Genomic DNA, 11488 nt, shown 5'->3' with positions numbered 1-11488 from the left:
ATAATAGACTTTTGTCAGATGCATGGTTTGCAAAAATTTTCTTCCATTCTGTAGATTATCTCTTCACTCTGTTGATCATTTTATTTGCTGTGCAGAAGCTCTTTAGTTAACTAGATCTCATTTGTCAATTTTTGCTTTTGTTGCAATTGCTTTTGGCGTCTTTGTCATGAAATCTTTTCCATTCTTATGTCCAGAATGATATTGCCTATCAAAGAAATCAGAGATGACACAAACAAATGGAAAAACATTCCATGCTCATGGATAAGAAGAATCAATATTAAAATGGTCATATTGCCCAAAGTAATTCATAGATTCAATGCTGTTCTTATTAAACTACCAATGACGTTTACCACAGAACTAGAAAAAAACTATTTTAAAATTCATATGGAACTAAAAAAGAGCCCGAATAGTCAAGGCAATTATAAGCAAAAAGAACAAAGCTGGAGGCATCACGATACCCAAATTCAAAATATATTACAGGAATACAATAAATAAAACAGCATGATACTGGTACAAAAACAGACACATGGACCAATGGAACAGATAGAGAACCCAGAAATAAGGCCATACATCTTTAGTTATTGGACCTTCAACAAACCTGACAAAAATAAGCAAGGGGGAAAGGACTCCCTATTCAATAAATGGTGCTGGGATATCTGGCTAGCCATGTGCAGAAAATTGAAACTGGACCCCTTCCTTATGCCGTATACAAAAATTAACTCAGGATGGATTAAATACTTAAATGTAAACCCCCCAAAACTATAAAAACCCTGAAAGACAACCTAGGCAATACCATTATGTCCTAAGTTTTAATTTTACAGCTGCCTCCAATGTAGATTTGTTGTTATGTTGTGGCTTTAGAATTCTGAAAATCTTCTTTAACACACCCATCTTCCTCTTCATCTTATTTTGTTACTTTTCATTTCAATATTTTCTCTTTATATATTCTTTTTCCAATTTTATAAAGGCCAAGTCTTCTTTTACTCTTTCTAGAATGTCAATAAGTTCCAAAAATTTTCTTTTAGATACTTCTGTAATACGTTTTCTAAAACCCTTCTTTGATCCTACAGAAGGCAGTTTATTTTGCTTTACGTTAATTTTTCCCCATATCTCATTTTCAGTTTTTGTTTACCTTTTTGCAGTTTTGAATACATAAAATAGACCCAGACTTTTTCATTTTAATGAGAGTTGTGATTCTTTGCTTAAATCTGCTAGTGGAGGTTGTATTAATGGGCACAGATTCCATGATATTTCTAGTTATTACAAGAATTTAATCTCTTTTCCATTGTCTATTGAATCTTCTTTCTACTTCTTTTTTATGGTACTCCAAACTGATGTCTATATGTTACTTAATTCCAGAGTATGCTATTACAAGTGCTCCTCTTTTCTGCTTCCCTTTATAGTGCTTAAATTGTAGGCACTGCAATCCTTAAAATTTTACTGCTTCACTGCTAGTTTCCCCTTATCTTCTACTTAAGCATTGTCTGAAATTTGGGGTGTCTTCCAGGTGACACAATCCTCTAGACCTGCCTTCTTCAGAGAGCCCAGCTGTAGCTCATTTCCAACCATATCCAAACCAACAGGGGTGGAGGTCTATGGGTCCAACAGGAAGTATACACCTGTAGCCCACACATTTCCCTGTAAAACATGCAAGGGGAACCTGGACCCTCACTAACTATTGTTCTCTCCTTTTTTTATGTTTTATAGTAGCTGTCTGAAGAGGTGTCAGATAATGCCTCATTATGGTTTTGATTTGCATTTCCCTTATGATTATTGATGCTGAGCATCTCATCATATACCTGTGGGCCATTTGTATGTCTTCTTTAGGGAAATGTTTGTTCAAGTATTTTGTTATTTTGTAATCAGGGTTTCTGCTGTTGTATTGCATTATTTTTCCTTTTTGCTATTTGAGTTGAAGGAGTTCCTTACATATTTGGGATATTAACTCCTTATCAGATGTATGGTTCACAAGTATTTTCTCCATTCCATAGGTTGCCTTTTACTCTGATTAAAAACTTTTAGTTTGGTGTAGTCCCACTTGTGTATTTTTGCTTTCTTTTTTTTTTTTTTGGCTGTGGTTTTTGTGACATAGCCAAGAAATCATCACTAAGAGCAATGTCATGAGGATTTCCCGCTGTTTTCCCCTCGGAATTTTATAGTTTCAGGTCTTACCTTGAACCCATTTTGACTTGATTTTTGTGTATGATATAAAGTAAGAGTCCAATTTTATTCTTTTTCCAAATTCCGCTGATTAAAGAGATTATCATTTCCATATTATGTATTCTTGGCACCCTTGTCAAAGATCAGTTGACTGTTTATATGTGGATACATGTGGTGTATGCTCAGATTTGCTTCTCAGCTCTCTATTCTGTTCCATTGGTCTGTATATCTGTCTTATACCAGTATCATACTGTTTTATTTACTTTAGTTTTATAATACATTTTGAAATCAGAAAATGTTATAACTCTAGCTTTCTTTTCTCAAGACCATTTTGGCAATTTGGGTCTTTTGTGGTTTCATATTAATTTTTGAATTGTTTTTTCTGTTTCTGAAAAAAACTGCCATTGGGATTTCAATAAGGATTGCACTGAATCTGTAAATCATATTGGGTAATATGGATATTTTAACAATGTTGAATTTTGCAGTCAATAAACACAGGATATATTCTTGTTTATTTGTGTGTATTTTAATTTTATCCATATTTAATTGTCTTTAATGTATTTCATCTCCTTAGTTCAGTTTATTTCTTAGTATTTTATTTTTATATCATTGTAAATGGGCTTGTTTTTTTAATTGCCTGATTTTTATATGTTGATTTTGTATGATCCAACATTTTTTACTTTGATTTCTAATTTTATGCTTTTTATATTTTGAGTGTGTATGTGAAATCTTTAGGGTTTTATACAGATAAGATCATGCCATATGCAAACAGAGTTAATTTTATTGCTTCCTTTCTGATTTCTAGACTTTTTGTTTCTTTGTCATCCCTGATTGCTCTGGCTAGGACTTTCAGTACTATGTTGCAACAGTAGGCATCCTAGTCTTATTCCTGATCCTAGAGGGATAGCTTTCAACTTTTCACCATTGTGAAAAATATTAACTGTGTTTTTTTTCGTATGTGACCTGTATCATGTTGAGGTTATTTTCTTCTGTTTTGTTGAGAGTTTTTATTATGAAAAAGTGTTGAAATTTGTGTCTTTCATGCCCACAGATGGAGATGGGTGTTGTGAGTGGTGGTGGGCTACACAGACTGTGTGGTGTGAGTTTTCTGCTGGGAGGAGCTAGGTGAGGGTCCTGAACATCTGACCGGGCAGCTGGCGTCCCTCAAGAAATGAATGCTGGAGGGTAAAGTGGACAGCCTGTCAGTGACTCTGGGGCCACTGGGTGTTCCTGAACTGATGGTGTCTTAGCCAGGCTGTGCTTATGCAATTCTACTGTGTACATGGAAAAAGGACACAGGGTCCCCTCCTGCCTTTGAAGGGGTCATGGATGGCAGTAGGGAGGCCCCAGCTGCCCGAGATGTGGTGCTGCACCAGACATCTGGCCGTATCCACAACAAGAATGTCTCCACTCATGTAATTGGCAACAACTCTCAAGGCCATGGCACTGAGAGTGTTGGCTCTGGCGTCTTTGCCATGAGCACACTGCATGGGATGCTGAAGGTCATGGAGGAAGCAGACTGCTGTGGTCAGTGTGAGTGGATCACCAGCTTTTCGCCCTGGAGAAATTGGATGTCACTGGCAATGGGCATGAGGAGGTAGTCACATGTGCCTGGGATGGACAGACATATGTTATTGATCACAACTGCACCGTCGTCCGCTTCTAAGTGGATGAAAATATCTGTGCCTTTTGTGCAGGTCTGTACACCTGCAGGGGGATGCAACAGCTCCTGTCTCGTATATGTCACTTTCAACCAGAAGATTTATGTGTACTGGGAGGTGCAGTTGGAGTGGATAGAGTCTACCAGTCTTCTGAACAACTGGAGACCAGGCCCGAGTACCACAGCCTGCTGCAGGAGCTAGGTGTGGATCCTGACAACTTCCCTGTGGCTCATGCCCTGCTTCACCAAACTCTCTACCATCAGACCAACCATCACAGTGTGTTCCCTCAAGCCTCCAGGATCCCACCTAGCTGTACTTGCCTCATAGCTGATGAAGGATTCTTCTGAACCCCTACCCTACCTCGTCAAGGTATCTGTGATATTGGCCAGATGGGGAATATGCATTACAGAAGTGCAGGATTTGACACTGGGCATGAAAGATGGCAGCAGCCCTAGGGTGACCACAAGCTATACACCTCACGGTCTTTTTGATGAAAGAAGAGACAAGTTGACCCTCTGCCCATTTTCTTGTGGACCTCACCCTTCACACCAGCAAGGTCATAGGACCCTGGCCTTCTTCCAAATCATCTGGGACATGTCCTGCTCCCCACTTGCACTGTGTAGGAAACAGTGACTTGTTTGTGTGGCCCCAATACCCATAAGGAAGCCGGGCTTCAGGCCCAGGGGAGCAGTGGAGGTAAGGGCTCCACCCCATCTTAAGCTCTGTCTTTCATGGCACAATTCCAAGTTCTTGATATTAGTGATTGTTAAAGGAACAGCAAATTGTTTTGTTTTGAGGGCTCTTTCAGCACAATCTACAGTCTGGTCTTACCCAAGTTCCTAGCAACCCTGAGATGACTTTCCTCCATTTACCAAAGCAACTGGGTCAATGCTTTCTCATGTTGCCATATTCTTCAGGTATTAGCTTCAGAAGCCCTGTTCCCGTTTTTCCACCCACTCATTCCCCCATAAAATACCTTATTATCTGTAAGACAATAGACATGTAAAATGTGACGCCGATTTATGATCCAGACCACAATCAGAATTATATCTTGGGCCATTAAAAAAAGAGAAATTTGTCAAATGCTTTTTCTGCATTCGTTGAAATGATCACATGTTTTTGCCCTTCATTTTGTTAATGTGGTATATCACATTTATTGATGTGCATATGGTAAAACTATTGTTGCATTCAAGAAATAAATTTTTTTTTTTTTTTTTTGAGACGGAGTCTCGCTCTGTCACCCAGGCTGGAGTGCAGTGGCGTGATCTCGGCTCACTACAACCTCTGCCTCTCAGGTTCAAGCAATTCCCCTGTCTCAGCCTCCCGAGTAGCTGGGACTACAGGCGCCACCACACCCAGCTAACTTTTGTACTTTTTAGTAGAGGCGGGATTTCGCAACGTTGGCCAGAATGGTCTCGGTCTCTTGACCTCGTGATCCGCCCGCCTCAGCCTCCCAAAGTGCTGGGATTACAGGCGTGAGCCACAGCGCCCGGCCCCAAGAAATAAATCTTACTTGGCCATGGGGTATGTCTTTAATATGTGGTTGAATTTGGTTTGCCAGTATTTTGTGGAGGATTTTTTTTTCATCTTTGTTAACCAGACATACTAACCTGTGGTTTTCTTTTTTTCATATCTATTTTTTTTTTTTTGCCTGGCTTTAGTATCAGGGTAGTGTTGATCTCATAAAATAAGTTTGAAAGTGTTCTATGTTCTTTAATTTTTAGGAAGAATTGGGAAGGATTAATGTTAAGTTTTTAGATGTTTGATAGAATTCAACACTTGAAGACATCTGGTCCTGCGTTTTGTTTTTATTAAAAAGTTTTTGGCTACTAATTCAATTTATAGGTCTGTTCAGATTTTCTATTTATGTATTATTCAGTCTTGATAGGTTATATGTTTCTCATAATTTATGCATTTCTTCTAGGTTATCCAATTTGTTGGCATATAATTGTTCATAATAGTCACTTATGGTCATTTTTATTTCTGAGACATCTGTTATAATATCTCTACTTTCATTTCTGATTTTATTTGTTGGAATCCCTCTCTTTCTTAATCTAGCTAATTATTTGTCAATTTTGCTTATCCTTTTAAGAAAGGCAAATCTTATTTTGTTGCTATTTTCTATTATTTTACTGTTCTCTGTTTTATTTATTTCTGCTTTAATCTTTATTATTTCTCTCCTCCTACCTTTGGGCTTAGTTTGTTTTTCTAGTTCTTTGAGGTATAAAGTTAAGTAGTTTATTTGAAATCTTTCTTCTTTTTAATATAGATGTTTATTGCTATAAGTGTCCTGTTAGTACTGCTTTTGCTGCATCCTATAAGTTTTGGTGTGTTATGTTTTTGTTTTCATTTGCCTCAATATATTTTTTACTTTGACTTTTGATGTATTCTTTGAACCATTGGTTATTCAAGAGTATGTTTTAAATTTCCACATATTCATGGATTTTTCCAGTTTCCCATCTGCTATTAATTTCTAGTCTCACTCTATCATGATCAGTAAAGAAACTCAGCATGATTTGCCTCTTTGTAAATCTGTTAAGATTGGTTTTGTTACCTAACATGATCTATCCTGGAGAAAATTGCATGTGTACTTGGGAAGAATGTATATTCAATTGCTATTGTGTGGAATGTTCTGTATATGTATATCAGGCCCATTTAGTCTAACATGTTGTTCAAGTCCACCTGTGTCCTTATTGATTGTCTAACTCTTCTACCCATTATCGAAAGTGGAGTACTGAAGTCTCCTATTATTATTGTGTTACTGTATTTTCCCTTTTATTTATGTCCATGTTTGCTTTATATATTTAGGTGCTCTGATGTTTAGTGCATACATATATATGCACATATATGTATGTGCATATATATATATGCACACACATAATTGTGATATCTTCCTGGTGAGTTGACCCTTTTATCATTTTATATTTTCCTCTATCTTGAGACAGTTTTTGACTTAAAGTCTATTTTGTTTGATAGAAGTATAGCCACCATGCTTTCTTTTGGTTATTATTTGCATAGGATGTGTATGTGTGTGTATATGTGTGTGTGTATATATATACATGTGTATGTATATATATGTGCATGCACATATTTTTATCTTTTCAATTTTAGCCTATGTGTCTCCTAAAATCTCAAGTGAATCAGTTGAGCACAGCATACTGTTGAATCTTTTTGTCTGCCCATTCAGTTACTTTGTGTCTTTTGATTCAAGAGTTCATTCCATTAACATTTCAAGTGAGTATGAGAGAATAACTAACTGTTGCCATTCTGTTAATAGTTTTCTGTTTTGTGATTCTTTTGTACCTTTTCTTCTCTTGCTGTCTTCCTTTATGTTACATTGAGTTTTTGGTATTTACACGCTTTGATTTCTTTCTCCTTTATATAGATATTTTTTTTTGTGGTCACCACCGGGCTTACATAAAACAACTTATTGTTACAACAATTTGTTTTAAACTGTAAACAACTCAACTTCAATCACATACAAAACTCTATACTTTAACTTCTCTCCTTCATATGTATACTTTGTTATTATTGTCAGAAGTTACCTTTATTCATATTGTTTCTTTTAACATATTTTTATTTATTGTGATTTTTAATACTTTTGTCTTTTAACTTTTATACTAGAATTAAAAGTGATTTATCCCCCACCATTATGAAATTACAGTATTCTGTATTTTTCTTTATATCTCCTTCTTTCACTAAGTTTTATACTTTTACATACTTTCATATTTCTCTTTGACATCCTTTCACGTTAACTGAAAGAGCTCCCTTTAGCATTTCTTTTAAGGTGGATCTAGTGATGATGAACTTCCTCAGCTTTTCTTTATCTGGGAAAATCTTTATTTCTGCTTCATTTTTGAAAGACAGTTTTTCCAGCTATAATATTCTTGGTTGTCAGGTTATTTTTTTTTTCTTTATTTCAACATTTAAGTCCCACTTTCTTCTGGCCAGCAATGTTCTGCTGAGAAATCCATGGGAGGTTTATGATGCTGCTGTAATACATGACAAGTTGCTTTTCTTTTGCTACTTTCAAAGCTTTGTCTTGATTGTTGCCAATTTTAATGTTTTGGTATAGGTATCCAAATTTTAATGTGTCTTGGTGTAGATTTTTTTGAATTTATCTTGTTTGTTTCCTGAATTTGGATGTGTTCTTTCTGCATAAAAATTACTTGGGCAATGAATTTCATCATAAGTGCTATTGGTAAATGTTTGCTGTATGATAACTTTTCATTAATTATGGTAGACAAAATATAAACTTTTTTTTTCTTTAAAAGAGGGAGATATACAGGGAATATAACAATTTCATCCATTTAGTAATGCTTCTTGATAGGTATTGTCAGTGGGCATTGAATAACACAAACTAGAACACTTTTTTTATAGATTGATAAAAAAAGAACCCCTGGACTTGGTACTAAAGCAGTCCAAAATTTAGATGTCAGGTAAATAAGATGTACCAATAAAGGAGCTTGCTTGGGGTTGCTACGGATAGTGGGAAAACACAAATGCTATACTATCACAGAATAGATGGAGGGATTGGTCAACTAAGTGAATTGCTATTGAATAAATTAAAAAATATCATCATTTGGATTGGTAACGTGAAGGTTGTTGATAATTTTGATGAGAAGTCTCAAAGAGCATTGGGGATGGAAGCCCGATTGCAATGGCTTAAGAGTGAAAGTTACGTAGAAAAGTAGACAGAGAGTATAGAAAAGTTTATAATGTTTTTCCATGAAGCGAATTGAGAAATGAGTAGGTGACTCCAAAAGATATGAAGTCAAGTTAGTGTGTGAGTGTAGTTGTGTGCTTGTTAAGACAAAAGGGCATGTGTGCCAACTGATGATAATGACCCAGTAGAGACAGTGCAATTAAACATTCATTAAAGAGTGGCCAACTTTTCAGAGAGAAGATAAATCTGCGGAGGGACCCCTAGGGGAAATTATGCGTTTTAATGATAGGAAGGACTTATCTTCTGTTGAAACTGGGGGAAGGTCAGAGAAGACAGGCACAGATTCAGATTGGTTTATAGACTGGTGTTAGTAACATGATAAAGCTGTTGTCTAACAGCTTCCTTTTTTTTTCAGTGAATCGTGAGATTAGCTTCAGATCCTACTCTGCAAAATCCAAAGTGGAATTCTCACCATCGGGTTATCTGTAAATTTGATGAGCACATATCCAATTCTTTTCATTCAGAAACTAGTTTTAAGGGCCTACTATGTGCCAAGAACTGTGTCAAGCTCTTCAGATTAAAACTGAATACGACATATTCTTCTCTTTCTGATTGTCAAGTTCCATAGCATAAAAAGTCATTTTGGTGTATTGAGTTACCATTTAAAGAGTTTTACTTCCTTCTGGGTACTGGACCTGAAAATAAAGTATATTGTGAGCAGGAAAATGGTGGTGTCCTACTCAAGATCCTTTTGATCACAAATAATCAATAAAACAAGCTGGTTTAAACTAAAAAAGTAGAAATTATTAGACAAATATCTGGGGAACTGGTAGAATAGAATGCTCCATTGCAATGAAAAAGTGGAAAGCTGTCAGCCACCTATGCCATGTTCCCCTCTATCTCTTGTTTCTGCTTCTATCTTCTTTATCTCTCATACTCTGTGTGTCTGTATGTACCCATTGTTTATCTCCCACTTACAGGTGAGAATATGTGGTATTTGACTTTCTGTTTGAGTCATTTCACTAAGGATAATGGCCTCCAGTTCCATCCATGTTGCTCAAAAGATATGATTTTATTCTTTTTTTATGGCTGAGTAGTATTCCATGGTATACATACCACATTTTAAAATCCAGTCATTCATCAGTGAACACAGGGTTGATTCCATGACTTTGCTATTTTGAGTAGTACTGTGATAAACACGCAAATGCATGTGTCTTTTTGACAAAATGATTTTTTTTTTTCTTTGGATAGATACCCATTAGTGGGATTACTGGATCAGGGTAGTTCTATTTTTAGTTCTTTGAGAAATGTGCATACTGTTTTTTATGAAGGTTGTACTAATTTACATTCCCACCAACAGTATATGAGTTCCCTTTTCTCTACATCTATGCCAACATCTATTGTTTTTTGACTTGTTAATAGTAGCCATTTTGACTGGTGTAAGATAGTATTTCATTGCCATTTTAATTTGAATTTCTCTGATGATTAGTGATGTTGAGCATTTTTTAATATTTTTTTGGCCACTTGTACGTCTTCTTTTGAAAAATGTTCATGTCTTTTGCCAGCTTTTTAATGAGGTTATTTTTGTTTTTATCTTGTTGAATTGAATCCCTTATAGATTCTGGATATTCGCTCTTTCATTTTAAATATTGATCGACACTGGCAAATGTCTGCAGTCAAAAGAAGGAAATCTGTTGGAATTATTTACTATTGTAGCACTAATAACCATGTAATAACCATGTATTAAATGTTTGCTAAAAAAGGATTTGACTACCACATTCTGTGTGACTAATGGCATTTCATGGCAAGGGAAGGTCACATTTGAGTCCCAAATAACTGACTTTTCTTTCCAGGAACAGGAAGGAGTTAATAATCATTCTTTGTAATTTGTGAGCATTATTTTATGGCATTGATAATGGGCAGTAGTGTAGATTATCATTTTCCTTGGAGGAAAAGTAAGTTTAGGCCTTCCTTAAAAACAGTATGTATCCACTGCATAAACTAGAACAACACATTGGGTTATGAATAATTTATAAATAATATTAAGATGAAATCTAATATATTGAGTAAAATAATTCAGTCAACAGGGTAAACCAGTTGCATTGCATAATAAATAAAAGTTTCTGTCGTAGTAGTATGTCTTAATAAAGGCAAGGAGTCACCGATTCCAATGCCTATAGAAGTTTGATAAGTACATATATTGGTGGATTGAACCTGGAATAGATAACAGGAAGTGATGGTGACTGAGGCAGTAGAGAAACATACCTTGGTTAAGTTATTCAAATTCAAGCGACAACCATACAAAACAAACTATACTGTGTGTGGGCAAACAAGAAACAAACAAAAACCACCAACAAAACTTTTTCTGCCCAGATTTGACAAGTGGCCACCTATTTACAGCTTTTCTTTTTTTTTTTTTTCAAAGCCAGCAGGCATGCTGCCAATATCTAATAGAATTGACCTCTGGTATCCCTTTGTTCTTTGCAAGTTGCACCTCAGCCTACTTGATATTTCATTTTCTTAACTCATTGGCTTCCAACACTCTGTTTTGTTCTTCTTTTGTTAGGGAAAATGGTTTAGTGCAATGCGTCTCACATTTCCACAGATGAGAGAAAATGTTCACTTTATTGCCCAGGTGGAGTCAGTATTAGTGAAATGCTTCTGGTACCTCTCCCTACTGTCTTCATTGCTTTATCTTTATCAAGAGGCACACACAATTTGACAAGGGCCTCATTCCGATTGAGTAGCATTAGCACCTGGAAAATTATGTTCCAGCCTGATGGATTTCTGTCTTCATTCCTAGATTTAGACAGGATAGAATCCTTGTTTCCCTTAGGCCTTTGATGCCTCATATGTTCAAGATGCTCTGTAGTTTCACTTCTTCCCATATGTGAACTTCAAGATCTAGGCTTGAAGTTATAAAAAGTGGTAAGAGGTCTCTATGTTGGCTACCAATCCAAGATATACCCTCCAATTCAACTTTGCAAAGGAATAAAATGGG

At 36.0% G+C, this 11488-nt stretch overlaps 1 pseudogene; it reads left to right on the top strand.

Annotated features, from left to right (window-relative positions):
- Window positions 1-3216: 3216 nt before the first annotated feature.
- LOC105523460 lies at window positions 3217-4131 on the top strand (annotated as a pseudogene).
- The last annotated feature ends 7357 nt before the right edge of the window (window positions 4132-11488 follow it).

Source organism: Colobus angolensis, unplaced genomic scaffold, assembly GCF_000951035.1.
Source record: "Colobus angolensis palliatus isolate OR3802 unplaced genomic scaffold, Cang.pa_1.0 Scaffold465, whole genome shotgun sequence".
In the NCBI taxonomy this organism is placed as follows: domain Eukaryota; kingdom Metazoa; phylum Chordata; class Mammalia; order Primates; family Cercopithecidae; genus Colobus; species Colobus angolensis.
This window is presented reverse-complemented; position numbering and strand designations above follow the sequence as displayed.